General features: G+C 37.2%; 1 protein-coding gene across 2 annotated transcripts in view; it reads left to right on the top strand.

Annotated features, from left to right (window-relative positions):
• Nucleotides 1–3,688: 3,688 nt before the first annotated feature.
• DIO2 (iodothyronine deiodinase 2) overlaps nucleotides 3,689–25,377 on the top strand; it is a 159,587-nt gene continuing 137,898 nt past the window's right edge. The window contains exon 1 of one of the 2 annotated variants that reach the window (XM_072623178.1): nucleotides 3,689–3,856. The gene's annotated coding sequence lies outside the window, so the exon portion shown is untranslated. The remainder of the gene's footprint in view (nucleotides 3,857–25,377) is intronic. The other variant, XM_072623177.1, reaches the window with a different exon arrangement.

Raw genomic sequence — 25,377 nt, 5'->3', positions numbered from 1 at the left:
AGATTTAATAGAAATGCAGAAACTGAAGTTGAATCGCAAAGAATCTAGTGGTGAATCTTGCTGAAGGTGTGGAAGCATTCAGTGTAGACTCCTTTTTAAAGAGGTTTGGTAGTAAGTGATTAGGGAAAAAGAGATAGGGTGGTAGTTTAATGTGTCAAGAGAAGGTAATTTTGGGATATAATATCTCTTCACCTTTCCACTCCTTGGGCTTTCTCCTGCCCTCTTGGGCCATGTTCAGTTGATATTGCAGGAAAAGCTTGCATTGGACTTGCTTGAGGAGGTATATATCTGAGAAATATAGAAGGGAAGAGAGAGTGGAGAAGAAGATATTGAAGTTGCAGAGAGAATTGAAGGAAAGCTAGATCAAGGGATGAAAGATATTGGATAGAGCAAAGAGCAAAAGAGGAAAGGGTTAGCCTTGATTTGTAAGAGGGCCAGCCTCCTCTAATACAGGAGAAAAAATGGAAATGATCAGTAAAGATGTAGAGCCTTTGGGGAAGAAAGAGGAGAGCTGAGAAAAGTTACTTGGTTTCAATGAAGTCATCTTATTGAACATGTAGAGGTAAGGAGACAAGTGAAACTGTGAGGACCCAGTTGGGGTTAGATAATGGATATTTACGTAGATGCAGTCAGCCTAGCACTGTGATTTCTTCCAGCCTTATTCAGGCATTCAGAGATAAGTGCAAGGAAAACAGGTTGTAAGAGTTGCCTAGGTCAAGGGTTTTATGCAGTGGAAAGCATGAAACTTCTTGAGGGGTTCTTGACTTTTTCCCCTCTGCACATATACTTCATTTTTTCTAGTTTTGTAAAGTAATCCTTCTGTAGTTTGATTGCTATGGAATTGAATAAGTAAATTAATTTAGGTAGTATTTTTATTTTCATTATATTGGCTCATTCAACACATGGACAATAGCAGTATAAGATCCCCAACTGTACTAAAAAGCAATAATTAAACTAATTTGGTACTAGTTAAGTAATAGGGAGATAGAACAGTGGAATAGATTAGTTACACAATAGACAGAAGCAAATGTGTCTAATAAGCTATTTGACAAACATAAAAAATATAGCTACTGGGATAAGAACTTACTATTTGACAAAAAGTGATGGAAAATTTGTACCATAATTTGGGAATAATTCGATTTAGATCAAAGCCTTATACTGTACATAGATTACTTCCAAATGAGTACATGAGCTATATAAAAAGGTCCCACCATAAACAAATTAGAGAAACATGGAAAAATATCAGATCTGTAACTAGGAGAAAAGTCTTTGACCAAAAAATAGAGAGGATCACAGAAGATAAAATGGATGACTTTGATTACGTAGTCCCAACAAATCTAATTAACCTCAGATCAAAAGGGATATAATTAACTGTGGAAAATCTTGACAGCAAGTTTCTCTGATAAAGGTCTAATTTCTAGGATATATAAAGATCTGATTCAAGTTTATAAGAAAAAGAGTCATTCCCCAATTGATAATGGTCTTAGGATGTGAACAGATAGTTCTGTTCTGGGAATAAGCCCAGACTATTTATAGCCATATAAAAAATTCTCCAAATCACTACTACTTAGAGAAATGAAAATTAAAGCAATTCTGAGATCCCCCTAGCATTTACCAGAGTGACAGAGATCAGAAAAAGCGAAATGATAGATGTTGGAGATATTTTGGGAAAAAGAGGCACATTGACACATATTGATAGACCTGTAAATGGATATAACCATTCTGAAAAGCAATTTGGAATTATACACAAAAAAGCATTAGACAGTACATCCTTTAACCTAGCTATTACCACTCACTTCTAAGGCCACACACAAAAGGAGTCAATGAAACAGGGAAAAGTTCTTTATGGATAAAGATATTTATAGCATTTCTTTTCATGGTGGCAAAAGCTGGAAACTAATGGAAAGTCCTTATCAACTGAAGAGTGACTGAATAAATTGTGGCATACTAATGTGTTGGAGCACTATTGTGCTATGAGAAATGAAAAAAATAGATCTTAAAAAGACATGAAATGACTTCTATGACCTGATGAAGAGTAAGCAGAACCCAAAGAATGAATCATACTATAATGTCAATATTGTAACAGTGAAGAATTCTGAGGACTTTTATAAAAAAAAACTAATGGAAAATGAATGAACAGAATCAGGAGAATTATATATTCATATATTCATAGATACAGATAAATAATTTTCTTGGTGTGTTATGTGTGTATGTGTATATCACACACACATACAAACAGACATATAACAAGATATAGATATACACCACAACACTGTTAAAATAAGCAGCTTTGACAGCTGTCAGAACCATCTTCAATACAGTAAGCATTTATGAATCGAGAGGATCCATGTTTCACCATGGCTATTGATTTAGGTTGCTGAATTGTGTACACACACTTATATGTGTGTATAACCAAATTCTCATGCCTACATGCAATATAGACATATATGTGTATATATATTCATATAATCCACAAAATTTTTATTTTGTATGTAGACATGAGAATTTGGTTCACTGAATTATGCACATTTGTTTCAAGAAAATATTTTAAAAAATAAACTGTGCTGTATAAGAAGAAAGAATATAGATTTCTGCTAATTAAAAAAATAAAGATGTAAGGGGAGTCCTATAGGTGTGAAACTGCTTGTCACTTTTAGATGAGATTACTGTTTTTACTAGTTTCATTTAACTGTTTTACTTCAGTTATGGGAAACCTTACAAAATGGGAGTAATTTGCCAGTAAAATAATTTTTTTTTCAAAAAAGGATATTCTTGGGGAGGGAGCAAGGATTCAAGTGTGGAGAAAGAGTACATTGTTGAAATGTTGATTATTGCATTAAGACTGGATAGAGAGGGAAGTAAGTAACAACAGGTTTAAGGCACTACAGAATATGCAGGAATAAAGATACTGAAAGTTAGAATGACTGAATAGATGGAAAAGTCCTTTTTAAATTCTTATTTTATGCCATGAAGTTTGCTAAGCATGGATAGAGGAAAGAGAGAGAGAAAAGAGAGAGAGAATATAAATGTGTGTCTTTGCTGTCAAAGAGCTTATATTTTAATAGTGGGAGAATACACAAAAAAAAGAAACTAAAGGAGAAAATTGAGATGGGATTGGGGCAGGATGAGAGGTATATAGTAGGTTGGAGTCTGAGCTAGATGAAGTGAAAGCTCACCAATTACAGCCCAGGGTACCAAGGGCAGAATTCTTACTTCTAGTGGGAGTAGCAGAAGATTATAGTCTGGGCACCATGTAGTAGAAATGGCCAGGAATTGCAAATAAGAGCAAATAAAAATTTTGAAAAGAATGTGGGACAGGACAGAAAACTGGTATAGGAATATAGTAAAGGGACAGGAAGTTATGGTAAGAGAAGGCCTGGATGACCCAGAGATCTCTTCTGATTCTGTAATTTAAGGAATTTCAGATCTCAAAATTTCAAAATAGTTTGGCAAAGTCACGTGAGTACTACCTTAGTTAAAATGGTCCAGGATATTTTGAGTCATCATTGTACAGATATTTAAATAGCTGAGGCTGATGGCAAGGAAAGGATTGGAAAGAATGATTGAGTCAGGTTTCGAAATAATTGAGAAAGGTCAAATAACCTTTGTGGAAACCTCAGATGCCCTTAAGGTTAGTAGATGTCAGCGAGCAAAGTTCAAGAAAGAGTGGCATAGTTACCTGGCTTTAATATCAAAAGAGAGGTTGTTGAGTCATTTTGGCTGAACAAGAATCTGCAATGGAGAGTGGAGTTAGGGAGAAAACAATATTCTGGTTCCTTCATCACTTAATGAGTGAGAAAATAAGTGGCCAGCATTGAAGAAGGATATGAAAGATATGGACTCCTCAGGGGAAAAGGTAGGTGGTTTAAGTTAACGCAAGGTTGTAGAAGAAAGGATGGAGGATAAAAGAAGGCAGTGTGTTTTATGGATGGAGTTACAAAGTGAAAAGGGTGGCTGAAGAGGGCAGAGACTGGGAAGGATTTGGACTGGGGTGAATATAGATGAGCATATGGGGGCGTTGCAGCTGGAAGGGGTTTGTGCTGAGGGTGGTGGGTCTGTTCTGTTCAGTCTGCCAAACTGATTTGGGAATCTTTTAAATCAAGTTCCTGGTATTTCCTGCTTTTATTCAGATGATGAATTCATTAAGTATGATCTTCCCTCTCTACCCCAGTTGGAAAACATTTCTTCCTTTGGTTTTCTAATTCAAACTGGTATGAAAAGTTCAGGAGTACAGCTTCAACATTTGAAAAGGTTTTTATAAGAAAGAAAAAGTAAAAACTTATTTCATACCTAGCAGATGTAATTTTAAAATTCTTAAAGCAGGATTTAGGTCAGTGGTTTGGGTCATTTCTTATTTCACCCAAACTGGGTCACCCTGCTCTAACTGTGCAATCCAGAGGAATCAAAAATATGCCTGGTAATAAAAATTCTATAGTGATAGAAAGCTGGACCAAAATCTGCCTAAAGTTTTGCACTCTTAAGTTCTGCTGATTTCAGCAGGAGTTGGTATATTAGTACAGAGGACAGAGTTGGGTCCATTAAAGGAGAAATGATATTTTGGGACTGTCAAGTGGAAGCACTGTTTATGGTCCTGGCTCAGTTTGAAAAAACTATGCAAGAGATGGATCCTTCATATTTGATGGAAGCTTTGAATACAAATATGTATAAGCTGGAAGAGGCAAACATTCAAACAGGACAGTGCAGCACTTCAAAGAATGACCTTGATGTTCCTAGAGCAATTGGGGTATATGGATGAAAGTGCTTTAGATAGAGTATGGGGCAGAAGTTTATAAGATAGCAGGGAGAAGAGGAGCTGCAGGCAGATAATGGAAGTGACTGTTCTATCTGCCAATTTAATGGTAAGATAGATATACATGGGCACATTGCTTCCCAAGCTCCAGTTTTGTTTGGGATAACATGGAGCCTTCACTCAAGTGCTTTTGATGACTGGTGAAAATATGTTATCGTCCTTCGTTCTTGAAGAGGACCAAAAGGACATCACCACGACAAAGTGAAGTTTCAGTGTGTACGACTGTGGCTGATCAGACCAATATGAGCTCGGAATGCTTTACCACAGATTGGGCACAGATAGTCTGTGTGAACACTTGGGGTGGTTACTCCAAATCTGCGCATCCTACATTTCCTTTGTGCTGTTTCAATTCTGCTTTGCTCATGGAGCACAGCACCTGTTCTGGTGTGGGTCCTCCATGCTGAGTGGTCCTGTGCCAGTGGTGAAAATATGTCTGAGGTATGTAGATGATGTGTTGATGTATGTCCCATTTGTTTCCCTCAACATACCTTGAATTAATACTGGAGCTTAGAGTGTTATTTGCTCTAGTCATTGAATTAGCCTTAAAACTGCAAAGGGCAGAAATAATGCGGTGCACTGGGAATGCCACTTGATTTAGTTGCAAGACTGAATCTTGTTCAAATCTTGACACTGCTGCTTAGAATTTTTGTTAACTCTCAGGAAGTCACAGTATCTCTGGAAGTCAGTTCTCTTACCTGTGAGATAAGATGGCTGTTTTTCTGTAAATTAAGCATAAGTCCAATAGTCAGACCCAAAGAATAGTCATTAATGGTTTAATTTCAACTTGAAAGGAAGTCTTTAGTGGAGTGTCCTAGGGACCTGTCATTCACCCTGTACTGTTTAACATTTTCATCAGTGGCTCAAGTGAAGGCATATAAAGCTGTTAAAGGTTAAAGCTACACTAAGACTTTTGGGACAACCTGTATGGAGTAAAGAAGAGATTTGTAGATGATACAAAGGCAAGAAAGATTTTTAACATGTTAGATGATAGGATCTAACATCTTGGAAGACTACAATGTTGGTTCAGATCTAATAAGAAGAAATGTAATAAGCGGGAATAAAAGTCATAAAATGTGATCTTAGATGCTCAGAGTTAGAAGAGATACCAGAGATGATATAGTCCCATCCATACTTGAACAAGGATCTCTCTCCTCTTTGATATCCCTCACAAATGCTGACTCAGACTTTACTTGAAGATCCCGAGTAAAAGAAAACTGACTGCTACCCAAGGCGCTCAGTTACCCTTTTAAATAGCTCTTAATGTTGGAAGTTGTGTCAGACACAGCCTAACTATCCTGAGCAAGTCATTTAGCTTCATAATATCCCAGGCAGAGCTCTAAAACTGTTATAGACAAACTGTTGATTTGTAGTACCCTACTCTGATGCAATTAGTTTCAGCCTGTCCTTCCCCCCCTAAAAAAAACCCCAGCAGAGTTGAAGAGTGACTTCTATGTTTTATAATTGGCAGAGCAGGGACTAGCATTAAAAAAGAAATCTTATTCCAGTACATTTTACCACAATACCCTTCCAACTATATGCCACATACACACAGACACCTGCGCGTACACATTTGCAAATGTGTCTTAGTATTTCCCTCCCATCTATAACCTTCATGGTAGGATTATGAATCATGTTCATGATTCATATAAAAGTGTCTAGCAGTATAATAAGGTACTTCTAGGAAATGTAAGATATTTATGAATATACATTTATTCATGTTGTAAATATTATATTTATTTTATATCAACCATATAAATTAGCAATGACAATAAGCCCAAGGCTAAAGAAATTGACTTATGTTTATAGATAAATTACCATATTCACAAAAGTGGACACTGACCCACAGCATGAACACAGCTTATTTTTAGACTCCTAATGTTCACTGCCTTCACTTCCATCATCAACATGTTCCTGACAAGTACAGGATAGGCTAGTGAATATTTTGTGCGTTAGGCAACAGCTTTGGGATTCTTGGTTAATTTTGTGTCTGCTTAATTTAAATTTTTGTTATTTTTATCTCACCTTCATTTTCTTTTTTTTTTAATTAATTTTTAACATTTATTTTCACACAATTTTGGGTTACAAATTTTCTCCCCTTTTATCCCCTCCCTCCCCCCCAAACCCGAGCTTTCTAATTGCCCCTGTGACCTATCTGCTCTCTCCTCTATCCTCCCTTCCTGCCCTTGTCTCCGTCTTCTCTTTTGTCCTGTAGGACCAGATAGCTTTCTTGACCCCTTAACCTGTATTTCTTGTTACCCAGTGGTAAGAACATTACATTTGGTCCTAACACTTTGAGTTCCAACCTCCTTAGCTCCCTCCCTCTCCACCCCTTCCCCTTGAAAGACAGGCAATTCAATATAGGCCATATCTGTTTAGTTTTGCAAATGATTTCCATACTAGTTGTGCTGTATAGGACTAACTATATTTCCCTCCATCCTATCCTGTCCCCCTTTACTTCTATTTTCTTATGGTCCTTTCCCTCCCCATGAGTGTCGACCTCGTATTGCATTCTCCTCCCCATGCCCTCCCCTCCATCCTCCCCCCCACCCTGCTTGTGCCCCTGTCCCCCACTCTCCTGTATTATGAGATAGGTTTTCCTATCAAAATGAGTGTGCATTATATTCTTTCCTTTAGTGGAATGTGATGAGAGTAGACCTCATGTTTTTCTCTTGCCTCCCCTCTTTATCCCACCACTAACAGGTCTTTTGCTTGCCTCTTTTATGAGAGATAATTTGCCTCATATAACTTCTCCCTTTCTCCTCCCAATATTTCTCTCTCACTGCTTGATTTCATTTTTTTTTTTAATATATGATCCCATCCTCTTCAATTCACTCTGTGCACTCTGTCTCTATGTATGTGTGCGTGTGTGCATGTGTGTGTGTGTATGTACTCCCACCTAGTGCCCAGATACTGAAATGTTTCAAGAGTTATAAATATTGTCTTTCCATGTAGGAATGTAAACAGTTCAACTTTAGTAAGTCCCTTATGATTTCTCTTTGCTGTTTGCCTTTTCATGGTTCTCTTCATTTTTGTGTTAGAAAGTCAAATTTTCTTTCCAGCTCTGGTCTTTTCATCAGGAAAATTTGAAAGTCTTCTATTTCATTGAAAGACCATTTTTTTCTCCTGAAGTATTATACTCAGTTTTTTTTTTTGGGGGGGGGGGGATCATATTTATTTATTTATTTATTTATTTTATTTTTTTATTTTTTAATGTTTAACAATCACTGCCATACAATTGTGATTTTATCCCCCCCACTTACCCCCCACTCCCCCCTCTCCCCACGACTGCATACAATTCTGTATAGATTCTACATATACTTTCCTATTGAGTATATTTTCACTATAGTCATGCTATGTAGTCAGACTAAGATAAATGAAAGAAATTGTATAACAAATCAGAACATGATACACAAACACATACACATACACAAACATGATCTGCTACATTATGTGAGTGACTTCCATATTTCTCTCTCTGAGTGTGGAAGGCATTCTGCCTTGAGATCCACCATTGGGATTTTTTTTTTTTTGTAAGAAGTTCTTGTGTTATTACAAAAATCTAAGTCTACCAGAAAAAACTCTCACACACTGTGGTCGTTGCTGTGCACAAAGTTCTCCTGGTTCTGCTCCTTTCACTCAGCATCAGGTCATATAAGTCGTTCCAGGCCTCTCTGAAGTCTTCTTGTTCATCATTTCTTATGGCACAATAGTACTCCATTACATTCATATACCATAATTTATTCAGCCATTCCCCAATTGATGGACATCCCCTTGACTTCCAGTTTTTGGCAACTACATAGAGTGCTGCTATAAATATTTTTGTACATGTGGGACCCTTTTCCATTTTTATGATCTCTTGGGGATATAGTCCTAGTAGCAATATTGCTGGGTCAAAGGGTATGCACATTTTTGTAGCCCTTTGGGCATAGTTCCAAATTGCTCTCCAGAATGGTTGGATGCGCTCGCAGCTCCACCAACAATGAATTAGTGTTCCAACTCTCCCACATCCTCTCCAGCATTTATCATTTTCTTGTTCTGTCATGTTTGCCAATCTTATAGGTGTGATGTGGTACCTCAGAGTTGTTTTGATTTGCATCTCTCTAACCAATAGTGATTTAGAGCATTTTTTCATATGATTTTAGATAGCTTTAATTTCTTCTTCTGAAAATTGCCTGTTCATATCCTTTGACCATTTATCAATTGGGGAATGACTTGTATGATTATACATTTGGGTCAGTTCTCTATATATTCTAGAAATGAGGCCTTTATCCCCGAGCTTAGCTGTAAAAATTCTTTCCCAATTTACTACATCCCTCCGGATTTTGGTTGCATTGGGTTTGGTTGTGCAAAAACTTCTCAGTTTAATGTAATCAAAGTTATACATTTTGGTATTTCCACAATACTTGAATTGTTTCTTTCTAGTTGCTTGCAATATTTTCTCTTTCACCTGGGAATTCTGGAATTTGGCCACAATGCTCCTAGGAGTTTCTCTTTTTGGATATCTTTCATGCGGTGTTCTGCGGATTCCTTGAATATTTATTTTGCCTTCTGGTTCTAGAATCTCAGGGCAGTTTTCCTTGATAATTTCATGGAAGATGATGTCTAGGCTCTTCTTTTGATCATGGTTTTCAGGTAGTCCCAGAATTTTTACATTGTCTCTCCTGATTCTATTTTCCAGGTCAGTTGTTTTTCCAATAAGATATTTCACATTATCTTCCATTTTTTGAATCTGCGCGGTATGTTCTGAGATATCTGTCTTTCTCATAAAGTCCTTAGTGTCCATCCGTACCATTCCAGTTTTGAAAGATCTATTTTCTTCAGTGAGCTTTTGAATCTCCTTTTCCATTTGGTTAATTCTGCTTTTGAAAGTATTCTTCTCCTCATTGGCCCCTTGCACCTCCCTTGCCAGCTGAGTTAGGCTAGTTCTCAAGGTGCCAATTTCTTCAAGATTTTTTTGGTTCTCCTTTAGCAGGGAGCTGATCTGCTTTTCATGCTTCTCCCTCATCCCTCTCATTTCCCTTCCCAGTCTTTCCTCCACCTCTCTAACTTGATTTTCAAAATTCCTCTTGAGCTCTTCCATGGCCCGAGCCCATTGGGTGGGCTGGGACACAGAATCCTCGATTTCTGTGTCTTTGCCTGATGGCAAGCATTGTTCCTCCCCATCAGAAAGGAAGGGAGGAAGTGTCTTTTCTCCGATAAAGTACCCTTCAATAGTTTTATTTCTTTTCCCTTTTCTTGGCATTTTCTCCAACCAGAGGCCTGACCTCTGAATGTTCTCCTCACACCCACCTTGCCTCCTGGTCCTCCCAGCCAGCGTTTGGGGACTGAGATTCAAATGCTGCTTCCCGCCTTAGGATTTTTGGCGGGGGCAGGGCTGCTATTCAGTGTGAGAATTAAGTTCAGGTGGTTAGGGGCAGGGCCGCCTCTCAGGCACAGTTCCCTCTGGGGGTTTATGCATGGACCTTCCACAATGGATCCAGGCTCCTGCCCATTTGGGGAGCCCCCGTCCGCAGCCGCCTCTCAGCCCCCACCTCCTGGGGGGGCCCGAGCCTTGGGGGCACCCCACTCCCCTCTCAACCCGCCAAAGAGATTCTCTCACCCACCCCCGTCAGTCACCTGTTGGTGGGGGGGCCCGTGCCACTGCTGAAGATCCCGCCTCCAGAGCCCTCTCAGATCTGTGCCTCTTGGAGCCGCAGGTCCGGGCTGGGCTCCGCGTCTGCAGCGCGACGGACCTTTTGCGAGAGGTTTGCAGGTCCCTCTGTGGGTGGGGGGACCCACGTGGCCACTGGAGATCCCGTCCCCGTAGCCCTCTCAGATCTCCTCCCCTCAGTGTCGCGGCCGCGACAGGGCCGCACTCCGCTCCCCGTCCCGGCGCCCAGTCCACGCCGTGAAGGACCCCCCGCGAGAGGTCCGCAGGTCTCTCCGGAGCAGAAATCTCCCTCGCTCCAATACTCCGTGGTCTCTGGGTGCAGAATTCGCCCTGGCTTGGTCCCCTCTAGCCGTTCTGTGGTTTGTGTGTTTGGAGCTATGTGTATGTGCGTCTTTCTACTTCGCCATCTTGGCTCCGCCCCCTCACCTTCATTTTCAAATACTTCATTTCTCCTTCCCCTCACTGGTAACAAAAAAAGAAAGGGGACAAATCTAGAATCTAGAAGCAAAAGAAATTTTCCTTGGTTGAGTTTTCATCTATTGTTGAAGTTTTTTTAGCTTGTTGTGTAATTGTCAGAGGGTTTGGAGGTGGAATGTTTAGAAATCCATAGAAGGAAAACCCTTTTTGTAGCACATGGTAGTAGAGAGAATCTATATATTGATAACTTCAAGTGAAACAACTGGCAGCTGACCGATTCTCTCCTGTGGAGGAGGGAAAGTTATAGATATTCCTGTGATTCCTGAGGGTAAGGAGAAAGCAATGACTCTTCATTCACTACCTTGTCACTTTTTTATACATCTGTTAGAGAAAGAGTCTCCTCCAGGTGAATGATATAGCAATTAATTCTTAAAGCTTTACCAGATGTTGCTGTGTACTTTCATGCCATGTGCCATCTTCCCCTCTTTCTACCTTTCTGTGGTGCATTGGAAGTTCTGGTGTAGAATAGATTTTGGCTGGTAGCCCATTCCTACCTAGTCAGCAACTAACATGTCTTGAGCTATTATACCTGTGAAGCTATTGACACTACCAGATAAGAAAAATCAAAAGAAACTCATCAGAGGACTGGGAACCATTTTCAGTTCACTGAAGTGTTGCAATTGGTGTCTTCAGGACAGCTACTCTGCATTGACTACACAAGAACATTCACTTTTATGCTGAAAGGTCAATAGGAGGCTACATCTTAATGACATGTAGTTCTGTGTATCTTCTCAAGGTACCTAGCAATGATTTTCTTTAAAAAATATTTTTTTATTGATATCGGTTTTCATCACCAAATTTTCTCTCAACATCCCTCTTTGACTCCTTTCCAGCAAACAAAAAAATATAACATATCATATTTTAGAGAAAAAAGAAGAGAAAAAAAATCAGCACCACCAATCAATACATTGAAATATTCTGAAATCCTGGGCCATTGTCCCCATTTATGGACTTGCCAAACCAGCAAAAAGAGTGCAGTGTGATTTTCTTTCCATATCCCTTCTTTGGAGCCATGCTTTTTCGTGTAATTTTGCAACATTAACTTTTGATTTTTTTCATTTTGTTCTTTCAGTTAATATTGTTGTAGTCCTGTATATTGTTTTCTTGGTTCTGCTTACATCATTCAGCATCGGACCATGTAAGCTTTCCCATACTACCTTGTATCCATCAAATTTCTTGGTTTTTTGCAGCACAATGATATTATTATACATTCAGGTACCACAATTTTTTTAATCCTCTTTGCAATTGCTGTCATTTTCAGCAATTCAACCAACATTTGCAGAGCATTGCAGGAGATACAAGGTTTAGATAAGACATAGTTCTTGTCATCAAGGAACCTGCGTTCTAGGAGGGGGAGAAAACATGTTCAAATCATTATAAGGTATACAGTGAAGCATAATAAGTGCATTAGTGAAGAGAAAAACAAACCAATCACTTTATAGTTTCTAAAAGTGTGAGAGAGTGAATGAGTGGACTAGTTTTCATGGGGTAGAAACACTTATTAAAGTACACTTACAGAAAAGGGGAAGAGAGGGAAATAGTCCATAATGAATTGCTTCAATTGTACAACAACATGAAAAATATTACACATCACCAAGACTCAAGGGAGGTATTTAAGACAGTGCACATGTATTTCCAGAACTTAGTGGTTTGTGAATTGGAATGTCATTCACAGGTATGTCAGCATTGTCCCATGCTTTCTTTCTATTAATAGTGTTTTCATCATAGTAAGGAGTCAGACAAATGGAATCATTGCAGTAAATTTGCTGCTTTGAAAATAGAATGGATGTGTGAATGTTTTATCTATAAATATAACCTAAATTTGGTCTAAAAGAATCAAACTGACATTCCATATTTGTTATACAAATTTTATAGGAAAGTGACTACTCTGTATTGCATGGTTCTTTAGGACTGACATAAGGCTAAGCTTTCCTCCCCAATATGTATTCTCACCTCTAGTAACAAGGTCAATCACCATTTCAGGGACCTACGAGATTATAGAAACCAGTGGGTGTCAGTGGATAGGTGAACAAAAGATACGAGCAAACAGTTATCAGATGAAGAACTGTAAGCATGTGAAAGACTACTGTGAAGCACTAATAACAAGAAATCAAATCAAAACAAATTGGTTTCATGCTGCATCTGGAAAAATGGCAAATATGTGAAAAGACAGTGATAGTTCATGTTAGAGACATTGTAGAAAGATATACCAATGAGCTATTAGTAAAGTTATGACTTGCTCTAAGTATTATGGAAGATAATTTGAAATTGTGCTGAAAAGTGACGAAAATTTCTCTACCTTTTCACCCCAAGATCCCACTGAGAGACATATACCCTAATGAAGGCAGAGACAAAAAATGTTCCATACACAGTCAAATATTTATAGCAGTGTTTTTTGTAGTTGCAAAAGCCTGGAAACAAAGTAGATGTCCATGGATTGGGAATGGTTAACACATTGTTGCACATGAATATAGGATATTCTAAGGGTTTTAATTGAAGTTTTGTGTCACTAAAGTTTAAAGCTTACAGGGTGTCCCAGAATAGTAAACTGATAAATATTACTATGCTGTAAGAAATTAAGACAATATCAAATTCAGAGAAGCATGTCGAAGAAGACATGCAAACGGATGTAGAGTTAACTAGAACAATGAAATAAAATGTACAGTTTTATTCAGCCATTTCAGTGACATCCAACTCTTTACGACTCCATTTGGAGTTTTCTTTTTTTAATTATTAAATTTATTTATTTAACTTTTCAACATTCATTTCCACAAAATTTTGGGTTCTAAATTTTCTCCCCATTTCTCCCCTCCCCCCACCCCAAAACACTGAGCATTCTAATTGCCCCTATCCCCAATCTGTCCTCTCTTCTAACATCCCTCCCTTCCTTTTTCCCCATCTTCTCTTTTGTCCTGTAGGGCAAGATAACTCTCTATACCCCATTATCTGTATTTCTATTTCCTAGTTGCAAGAACAATACTCAACAGTTGTTCCTGATACTTTGAGTTCCAACTTCTCTTCATCCCTCCCTCCCTATCCATTCCCTTTGGGAAGGCAGGCAATTCAAAATAGGCCATATCTGTGTAGTTTTGCAAATGACTTCCATAATACATTTGGTGTTTTCTTGACAGATACTGGAGTTGGTTGCCATTTTCTTCTCCATCTCCTTTTACAGATGAGTAAAGTGAGGATAACTGGGTTAATTGACTTGCCCAGGCTCACCCAGCTAGTAAATGTCTGAGGCTGGATTTGAACTTAGGACTTTCTGACTCCAAAATGCTACGTGAAACTCAATGCTTTGTTTAATTATAATAATCAAATTTGGCCTTGGAGAAAAACAGAGAAAATGAACCTCCTTTCCTTCACTGAAGAATTAGAGGACTATGGGTGTGGCATACTACATACACTGTCAGATGTGATTGCTGTGTTGCTGAACATTTTTTCCTATTGATTTTCTCTTTGTTCTGTTTATATCACTGGGGATAGTTTGGAGAAGGGAGTGGATATATTCAGAAATGAATGCAATGTGAAAACACAATACATGAATAAAATACATCTAATTAAAATTATTGGGTTTTACCTGTCAATTCATAACAAAGCCTGAAACAGCTAGATATATAATATTTTGTTAACATCTTTGGGAGATTAAGGATGTGAAGGCAGTACAATGGGAATCTTAAAACTTGAGATCTGAGTTTGTTCCATTTGAGAATTGAAGAATATGCACCCTTGAAAATGCTCACTTTTGACTAAATACATTTTAAAATGTGGAAAATATCTTTCCTATAATATTGTGTTATTTAATAAAAATTATTAATCATGGCCTTAAGAACTTGATAAATCTATAACAGCTTTAGCACATTGACTAGAATGTTACTGAGCTACAGGATGTGGTTCAGTTAGGGTATACATACAGTCCTTTGAGGGCAGCTAGGTGGTGCAGTGGATAGAGCACCAGTGCAGGAGTCAGGAGGACCTGAGTTCAAATTTCACCTCAGACACTTAACACTCACTAACTGTGACTTTGGGCAAGTCGCTTAACCCCAACTGCCTCATCCTGGGTCATCTGCAGTCATCCTGAGGAGTGTCTGGTCACTGGATCCAGATGGCTCCGGAGGAGAAGTGAGGCTGGTGACTTGCATAGCCCTCCCTCCCTCAAAACAAAGTCAAGTGCAAGTCATGCCATTATTTCTCTGATGGCACGGTCTTCTTTGGCAACAAAGGATGAACATGCACAAGCAGCCCTTCATGTCTGTTATTTTATAGGAATCTGAATAATAGGTGTTACCTACATTTGTCTGAGTTTATAAATAGTAAAATCCTCTTGCTGAAGAGTTTAAGTTATTTCTAGCTTTTGGAGGGCTTTCTGTAACTTTTTATTCTGTCATTTCTCTGTATCTAATGTTGAAACAGATGTAGAAAGTTATTTAAAGGAGGAATTTGCAACCAGCAATGGAGTAAAGTCTTCTGATTGGGCTTTTTTTTGAAAAAAAAAAAAAGAATCAATAAATACAAATATTTGAATATGTAAAGAATAAAGGTTTGGGAATTAAATTGTGATAGTGTTATGTTCGATTTGATTTTTAAATGTGTATTAACAAAATAGTCCTGATTGTTTCCCTTTCTGAACTTCCCTCTGCTTTCTTTTGAATATTTTAAATGCTTAATTTATGCTCATCTTTTTTTTTGCCTCACTACTCAGTCTTCCTGCTCCCTCCCTTGTATCTTTCCTATAAATAGAGTTAAGTAAAATTAACCCACACACCTGTCTAGGTCTCCATTAGTGTGAATAGTGAATCCCTTGAAGTAGTCACATGTATTGGAAGTCACATTATTTTAAATTATAATTATGTGAAATATATAAATTGGTTTCAACCCAATGGAAATACATAATTGTCACCACTTTGGAGGATTTATTATTATTACTTATTATTACTTATCAGGACCTCCTTCTATGTGTCTCGTTCTGTGATTCTAGTTCACTACTTCTCTACCTAGAGGCATTTCATCATCAGACTCCTGAAGTCATAATTGGTCACTGCAATAATTTGAGTTCTGAAGCCTTTCAGTGTACATTTCTTCCATATTATTTTGTTCATGGAGTATATTATACTTATGGTTCTGGTTCCTTAGTAAGCTTCCAATATGAGTTCTCAATTATAAGAAGAAGAAGAAAAAAAATGTAATTAATGGAGTTCATGGTTGCAAAGATTTCATAGCGTAAAATGGAAGATAAACTAAGAGCTGTTGAAAATAACTTTTCCTCCCAGGCATAATCAGAAAAGGTGCTACATGGCTGACATCCTTGTCCTAGGATAGTCACCCTACAATTCATGCTTCTTGCTCAGGATCACAATGCACATTAGGTATTTTAATCTCAATTTATGCTATGATTATGTTCATGAAAAATGACCTTGAAACTGAATTTTGCCCAGAACAGAGAGTGCCACAAATATAATTTGACTGGTTAAAGTATGGTGATAGTTACTATATCCTCCTGTGTCTTGGACACTGTTGTTGTCCAGTTGCTTTTTGGTTGTGTCTGACTCTTTGTGACTCCATTTAGGGTATCTTGGCAAAGACATTGGAGTAGCTTTCCATTTCCCTCTCTAGCTCATTTTACAGATGGGGAAACTGAGGCAGATGGAGTTAAATGAGTTATTTTAGTGAGTTTTTCCCTTTTCACTACTATATCACACTGTTGATTCATGTTGAAGTCCCCTAAAAATCCTACATCATTGCCATGAACTGCCAGCTGTTATGCTTCCCCTCATTTTCACATGTGAAGTTGATTCTTGAAGCCAAGAACAAAAGTGCACCTTAGCACCCTGTCTTCCTAAGTCTAGACTGTTCTTCTTGGTGCTATCTATAAATTTGATAAGCATGTCCTTATCTGTAACTGATTGAAAAAATTCATCAGAATAGGACCAAGCATAGATCTCTGGATTGTCCCACTAGAGGCTGCCTTCAAATTAAGATTGAACTAATAATAATATGCTGTTTGGATTTGGCCTTTGAATTAGTTCACAATCTGCCTAACTGTCCATCTTTCCATCATATCTGCAAGAATAATGAGAAACTGTCATAGGCTCTGGGAAAATCTAGATAAAGGAATGCGTACAATGTTACTTGATCTAACAGTTATGTACTGGACATACTCTTCTTGTCTGACCTAAACTATTTTATACCTTGGCAGGGGCCTTAAAGAGCTCTTCTAAGACCTTAGCAGGTATTAACAGGCAAATGAAGCCATAATAACATTTTATTAGCAAATACATACATACACACATAAACATATATAGCATATACACACATATATACAAATACATACAGATATATACATATGTATACAAATGCAATATACATGTACACATTTACATAGATACATAGATATCTGTCTATTGATAGATATAGAAATATACTCTTTAAGAAACTTACTAGCTTAGGCAATAAACTTAGCTATTAATAATGATATTGAGCTACTATTATGGGAAATATACAAGGCTGACAGGTATAAAAACTAACGTAGGTTTTAGAAATATAAAGGAAAAGGACACAAGAAAGGTTCTGTCTACCCAATTCTGTTCTAGTCAAAGCCAATAGTACTCACTTGATATTATATCTGAAAAGCCTTATCATTACTGACTAACATGGTGTTATTATGAGAGGCAGTATTGCAGAGTGGATGGCAACATCAAGAAGACCTGTATTCCAATCTCATCTCTGTTACCTAGTGATTCTGTAAACCTGAGTCATTTAACCTGTAAGTTCCCTGACACCACTCTCTAAGAGTACAAATTACTGAGTGTCCTAGCAAGTGTGTGCTGATAAACGTTTAACAACCAACATTCCAAAAACATAATGTACATTATTAACATATTCTCCATTATTTAAGTCTAGACAATCAACAAAACCATAAAAATGACTTTCATTTGTAGAATTTACCAATTTCAGAAGAATAAATGCTTGCAATGAAAATTTAACAATTAGCTCTCTTGAGCCAATCAGTGTAAATTGGCTTCAGCACATACCTGCCCTATACTAAATGAAATTACAAGTCTGGTGATATAATGCATATCAAAATATATTGTACTTCTTCATTAACACTTCCCCTTGCCCACTCCCACCTCCCCTTTAAGACCTTTATTTTGCTGTCTCCCCATATCCTAGAAGTTCACCTCAAAGAAAGGTGGCAGTCCATGTCAATATTTTGGTCTGCTTCCTTTTCTGAATCAGAACCTACCAATGGAAAGGTAAATTTCCCTCAGGCAGATATTTCTGTTGAAGGTCTTTGAAAACACAGTGTGATAGGCTTAGGATTTTTTTTCTGATGATGAAAAAGAAGGAATGAAAAAATATAAAAAAGAGAAATCTCATGAAAAAGAAAAATAAATGATATATAATAACTCAGAGCAGTTATAGGAAACAGGAAACATTCAGTATACCTCAAAAGTGAATTTGCAATGATGCATTTGACAGTTTTAGTTGGGAAACCTCACTTTTGAGACTTTCTGTGATATCAGCCTGTCTATTTAGTATATTTCTATTGATATTTTTTTAAAAAAAAACCATGATCTAGCACTCTTTCCTTTGTTCCTTTCCTCTCACTGGCTGAGAACCATTCTTTATAATAAAAAAAAATTTTAAAAAAAGAAAAAAGAGGAAGGTGAGAAGAAAAGTCAGTGAAACCTAGCAAGGCAATGAAAAGGCTGCTGTAATGTTCTACATCGATAGGTACCTCCTGCCCTTAATCTCCACAAAGAAGCAGGGGGAAATGTCTTTTCATATGTTTTCATTAAGGGCAAGCTTTTTCTTTATAATTTTGTAGCATTCATTTTTTAATTGTTTTGTGTCTTTTTAAAAATATATATTGTTGTAGACCTCTTGTGTGATGTTTAAATGTGTTGTACACCAAGACAAACAGAATGATTATAAAGAAGAATAGAAAAATTGATGTGAACTGATACAAAATGAATTTAATGAGAGCCAAGAAAATGGTACCAGCTTGTCTTGGGCCATTATTCTGAAAAAAAAAATGTTTTCAGGGATGTTTGAGGGTCAAAATGCTATCTTTTCTTAGTTCTTCACCTATATAAAATCCTCTAATGTTGGAAATTATAAAATGATCACTCTGCTTCTTATCACTATTTCTGTATATGAAGTTTTTTTCAGTTGTGAATTTCTTTTCTAATGAACTTTTAAAATGTCTATTTTTTATATAACTAGTGTCATTTCAGGCCATCGAGGCTTTGGCGGAGGTTGTGGTTTGTTTCCTTTGTTTTTTCTCTTTTTCTTTTTGAATTTTCTCATTTCTTATGTGTACCATTTCCTCTGTGATTGAATCTGAAAGGAATTCATATCACTTTAATTATAAGAGTCATCAGGAGGCTTCACAATTTGCTTTCCCAAGAGGAATGGAGTAGCAGCTGGTGCTTACATAAAGTTCAGAGACATTGAGATGCTCTCACTCTCCTGTGACGGGATGTCCCATTAGGAATTGTTTGTTTACCCTGAAATTGAATGCCTGTTCTTAGTTAAGTGAAACCTGATGAAAAGAGTTGGGATGGTCAGACTGATGCATCTATCCTTTTTGTTTTCTTAGCCCAGTATGTGAGTTTCTCCAGTTTTTTGACTTCTGTTTGGGGGTAGTAATTGTATGCCTTTCCTTTTACACATCTAAAGCAATTTTTAAATCACTTTATTTTGCAAACAGAAGAGGCTGCTGTGTAAGCATAAGTGAAAAAGCATAATTTTTCTTATTTTTTTAAAAGGGAGATTTAAAAAAAATGGTTAAGTCTTGGATTTCTAGTGAACGGCCATTTTACAAAATACCTTTAGAAACTGAAGTATTTTTTTTTTCTTTTGGAGAGGAGTCCCTTGTTTTGGCTGCTTATCCTCAGATCAAGAAGACAATCCATCTGGACAGTTCTAATTTCTTAGTGACTCATCTAGACCTGGAGATTCTCATTCCTCAAACACCAATTAGTATTCGAAGACTAATTCAGCCAAGGAACCCAAAACAAAATGTAAAGTTACATAACACACCCACTATTAACCCTGAGCATATCACTATAGTCAACACACCATTCTCAGGTATATCTTTACCTTTCTTACTCATAACATTTGAAGTAGTAGTTCACAAATTATAAATGCTATTCCATAAAGCAAATGTGTGTTGGTTATAATTTAGAGCAAGTAATATATGTGAAGAGTTTGTTGTGTACTTATTTTCTACCATTATGTTTGTATAGATATATGCCTCCCCCTTTCCCCTAAAAGGAAAATTAGGGACAGTGACCAGAAATTGCCAATATTAACAGTTCCTAGTCCTATTACAAATAGAATGATGGACCAGTGAGTAAATGGATGCAGACATTACTGTTAACTTAATGGAGGCAGAATGGTGTCATTCAAAGAATGTTGTGTTCAGTCATAAGACGGGCTGTAGTCTTTAACTCTGCCAACCTCTAGTTGTATAACTTTGAACAAGTTACTTAATCTTTCCATAACTGTTCATTGCTCTATAAATTAGAGTAGTATTAACTGTCTCACCTACATCACAGGAATGCTTTGACGGCCAAATGAGAAAGCTTTAGGTAAATGCAAAACAATGATTATAAGTGATATTTAACATTTTAAAGTTTGAGAAACCTTTTATGTATAGTATTTCACTTGAGTGTCATCATGACCCCATGATGTATTACTTTTCTCATTGTATAAATGAGAAAAATGAGGTTTAGAGTGTTAAGGGCATATTATTAATGATGTTTTCCCCTGAGTTGACATTTCTCCAAATTCCCAATTTGGGTAGCAACTACATTCTAGAATAAAAATCCATTTTATTTTGAATATCCCGACTTAAAGTCTATGTTGGAAGGGATCAGAAGCCATCTGGTCTAACCCTTACCTGACTCAGAGTATCCTTTATAATATCTCCCACATGTAGTCATTCTAGACTCTTGAAGAACTTACATTCTATCAGAGCAGACACATGAATGTGAAAAAGTATTTATAGAATAGATGTAAAATAAATATAAGGTTGTTTAGTAAAGCAAGACTGGTAGTTACGAGAATTCTTCCTACTTCCTTCCCCTCTTGATTCTTTTTTTAATTCCTTTACCTTTTTATCTCTTAACCACTCTGCTGGGAAAATAAGATACTAGTTTACATGTCTCACCAAAGCAATTTTCAAAAAATGATTGTCTCATTCTCTTGTAAATGTTTCCACTCGGGGAAGTTCTCACTGTTTCTGAGAAGGCAAATCTTGGTATCTTTTGACTAATGGAAATATTTATAAATTTTGGCTGTCTCATTCTAAAGAATGTTCTGGGATATGCTAGAGAGAATATAAAAACCTGCTGTCCCTATTTCCATTTCTTGATTAAGACATGACAACAGTGCTATGAACCATCTGCTTGACATTTGAGGCACCAAGTAATCTTAAAGGGCATCTATCTGTACTTTTAGATACAATTAAAAAACAAAACCTCAAGCATACATAATACAGGTTTGAATGAGGTCATGTTAATGAGGGTAAGAACTCTGAGGTATAGTGGTCAAAGTACCAGAAATTACAGGAATGTTACCCCTCAGGATACTGAAGCAATCCAGTGGAATATGTGATCATGTTAAGTTTCTTACTTTTGTAGCTGTCCTTTTTGCTACCATCTACCACTCAGTCTTCAGTAGTTTCTATATGCTACCAAAGAAATTCTTACCCTTCCTTCTCTATTTCCCTCCTCTTCATCCCTCTTCCCCTTCTTACCCTTGACATTTGAAGTAGAAAATACCAGGGCTGAAGACAAATGATTAGAAAATTAAGAAAAGGATAAATAAGCAAAGCTGATTGAGAAGTAATTTTGAGGAGTTCTCTTATCAAGGAGGTTTATTGGAGAAGATTGTGGAGATCTTTGTTGGAAGGGAGGTATCTGAATGGATAGGGGAAGAAAATAGTCCTAGACCTGTGGAACATTGATCCAATTGATGGCTTCCATGTTAGAGCTGAAAGCCAACCAAGAGGAAAAAGAGTAAATGCATTTTCCTGGCATGGTGCCTTGCACATAAGAAGCATTGAATCATTTTCATTACTGAATTAGTGAATGATCAAAGAAAGAAAGATAATGAAAAAAAGATAATTTTATTTTGGGGGATATATGCCTGTTATTTTATTGGTATGGTGAACACCAATTATACAAACAGTTTCTTTGTTACTTAACTGTCTTAAAGAGTTGTCTGGGCCACTAGGAAGTTGAATGATTTGTTCATGGTCACACAATTAGTATGTGTGAAGGATAGGACATGAACCTTGGTCTTCCTGACTCCAAGGCCAGCCCTGTTTCCACCATGCCCCACTGCCTCCAAACTGACTTGATAAATTGGAGTAAATAGTAGGACCTTGGAGGCCAGAATGAGGGATGTAGATTGAATTCAAAAGTGATAGCTTCAAGAAGTTTTTTAAATGAGAGAAGTATGTTCTGGGGTTCTGGTTTAAATCTAAAAGTAGTAGGACACATTAATATGAAAATCACTTTGGATCTCACATTTTAAGCATAACGTGGAGATCACATTTATGTCTGAATATGATAAAAGGAACAGCAGGTTCTGAAATATTCCCCAGTAAATATCAGCACATTATTTAAAGAAAACCAACAATGATTTTTAACTAATCATTTTGGTGAGACATTCAACATTTTATCTTATTTTCTAGGCAGACGGATGATGGCATGAAATGCTACTGAGAGAACAAGGGTTGTTCTGTTGTGCTTCCGAGCCACATTTCTGAATGGGGATTACAGTCAGCCAATGAGACCAAGCCAACTGCTGAATGATTGTTAAAGCAGAAAAAAGGCACATCAGCCAATTTTCTTGGTAGCTGCAGAATGAGCACTGGGACTGCTGGCTAGGAATGGGAACCAATACCCTCGTTAGGCAATGGGGGTGGGAAGAAGGCTCTCCTTTGTGGGAGAGGCAGCATCTTGAAGAGTTAGGTACTCTTGTGAATGCAGTCCTAACTTTAAACAAAGTTTCAAAGAACCGTCGAACTGGTCAGAATTTCAAAGGCACCAATTTGGCACACCTCAAGTTTTGTGTGCTTCTTTGATTGGCCAGAGCCTTCATGCACTTATATCTTGCCCATTAACTTTTTATACACAGAAAAAAATTGTGTGATTATGGATAAACATGAAAACTTGTAATTATTTAACCAAGTAGACATTTGTTTGCATAAATTTAGTGTGAGATTTGAAGAATTCTCATCTATAAGCCTTTCCTCCAATGTGAACCCTTAGAAGTTAGTGAGACAAACTTGTAACTAATAAGAGAAGAGTAGGTATGCATTCGTGCTTCCATTGGGAAACTCTCTTGTGTGTGTGTGTGTGTGCACGCGCGCGCACATGCATGTGTATCCAGATATAAAACTCAACTAAGATAATTAGATGTAGAAAAGGAAGATACAAGAGAACATAACTACTAAGTTATGTCCAATGTTCTGAGTTTACACAAGACAGAATACCCTATACGGAAGTTCCCAAAGTTAGTGATACTGCCTTCTGTGGGGTGAGCTGGAACAGTACAGAAGATGGTAATAACTTCTAGTGCAATTGGGGGGCACTGAATAAAAATAAGGCGGTGGCAGAAGCACAAGAAAAGAAGAAAATATAAGAAAATTGTGAAAAACTGTTCATATATGTTTCATCTGTTGTGCAACAGAGTTAAAGTTAGAGTGATTACATTATTTTCCAAATAAACACACAAATACAAGTTGTAACCAGTTGGTGTTCAAGTTTATGGAACCAACAGGTCTTAACAAGCAAGTGTTGGCAGGTGCGTGTCACCCATTTTTGGGAAGTCCAGCATACATCAGCAGGAATATGTGCATATAAAATGATGTTTATAATATGATATTGTATGATTACATGATGCAATACTGCATCATCAAAATTTCAATGTAGGAAAATCCCACAAATTTACAATAAATTATTAAATTTAAGATGCTTCATTTAAAAAAATTATATTTTTTGAGAAATGATGCAAATGTTTATTAAAGAGTTAAAAAAGTAGATTATCAGTGGGGGGCACTGAGTAATTTTTTTTTGAAGAGGAGGCAGTAGGCCAAATAAATTTGGGAACCTCTGCCCTATCCTCTAATCCAAGGGGAAAAGAGTTATATGGGAACTCTACACTGATTCAAAAGACTCAAATTATGAACAGGTGACAACAGCTGAAGGAACTGAGGTAACAAATCCATAGTCCAAATTACTTGTTAAATCATAAGAGAATGTAAACCCAGCTGCCTTTTCACATTCCTCTGTACATCTTTTGAGTGATTTTTGGACCTTGGGGGAGAGATAGGGTTCCTTATAATGTTGGAGGTGGAATGGATAGAAAAATACCTCTGCCATGCTTAGGTGAAATCTCTGTAAAGTGAAAAATATCTATTCTATTACAAATCTCTCTGGGAATATGCCTGTTCTAGACTGTAGCAAACAATAGGATCTCTTAGGTCACTTATGCTTTGGGAGCTTAGGAGAGATAAGGAAGTACCTTATAGATAGTTTCCTATGATCCCAAACCAGGATCTGGATCTCTTGTAACAATTTACTGATGGTCCCAGTGGGATGTTATCAGAGGTACTCCTGTCATCAAAAGAATAAGTCATAAGATCATGGAATAGTAGATTTAGAATTAGGAGAGACCTTAGAGATAATTAAATTTAACCTCTTGTTTTAAAAATTAGAAACAAAACAAAACAATGTGAGGTCCTCTGAAGGTTTAGGCTGCCTCTACCATTTCCACATACAAAGTGTCCTTCCCTTTCCAGCTTCCATTTATGTGTTATTTCCCCTATTAGAAATATTACCTCCTTGACTGCAAGAGTACTTAACTAGTGCTAGTTGACTGATTTACCCAAGGATAAAGAGGTAGCAAGTGGGAGAGTCAGAATTTGAACCCAAATTTGATTCTGATCAAATGGTCTTTTCCCCATATCATGGTACCCAGATTAGGAGAATCCAAAAAATATTAAAGCTTTTCTGTTCAGGACTATTTTTTAGAATTGTTCACAAAGTTTGCCTTAAATTCATAACTTCAACTTAAGAAAGGAACATATGGTTAGTGGATCTGTATCTACTTAAGATGACTCAAATCTATACAGATTTGAGCCAAAAGATTCTGATATCTTACTGAAATTAATTTTTGCCATCATATCACAAGTTCAAGGTCAGTCAGAGGTGGAAAAAGAGTTAGGTTTTTATTGTAATGGTGGGTCCCACTGGAACAGGCCTTGACCTGTATCAGTAAAAATACCCCTCTTCCTAGTAAAATAAGAGATGAATTTGTGTAAGGCACCTCATAATTCTCATTATTTGCTGGTGTCAGGCACGTCTGCAAGTTCCCCACCCTCCTTATAAACACTAGCTCCAGAGAAGGAGAGAATTCTTGA

The sequence above is a fragment of the Notamacropus eugenii genome, chromosome 7 (assembly GCF_028372415.1).
Source record: "Notamacropus eugenii isolate mMacEug1 chromosome 7, mMacEug1.pri_v2, whole genome shotgun sequence".
NCBI lineage: Eukaryota > Metazoa > Chordata > Mammalia > Diprotodontia > Macropodidae > Notamacropus > Notamacropus eugenii.
This window is presented reverse-complemented; position numbering and strand designations above follow the sequence as displayed.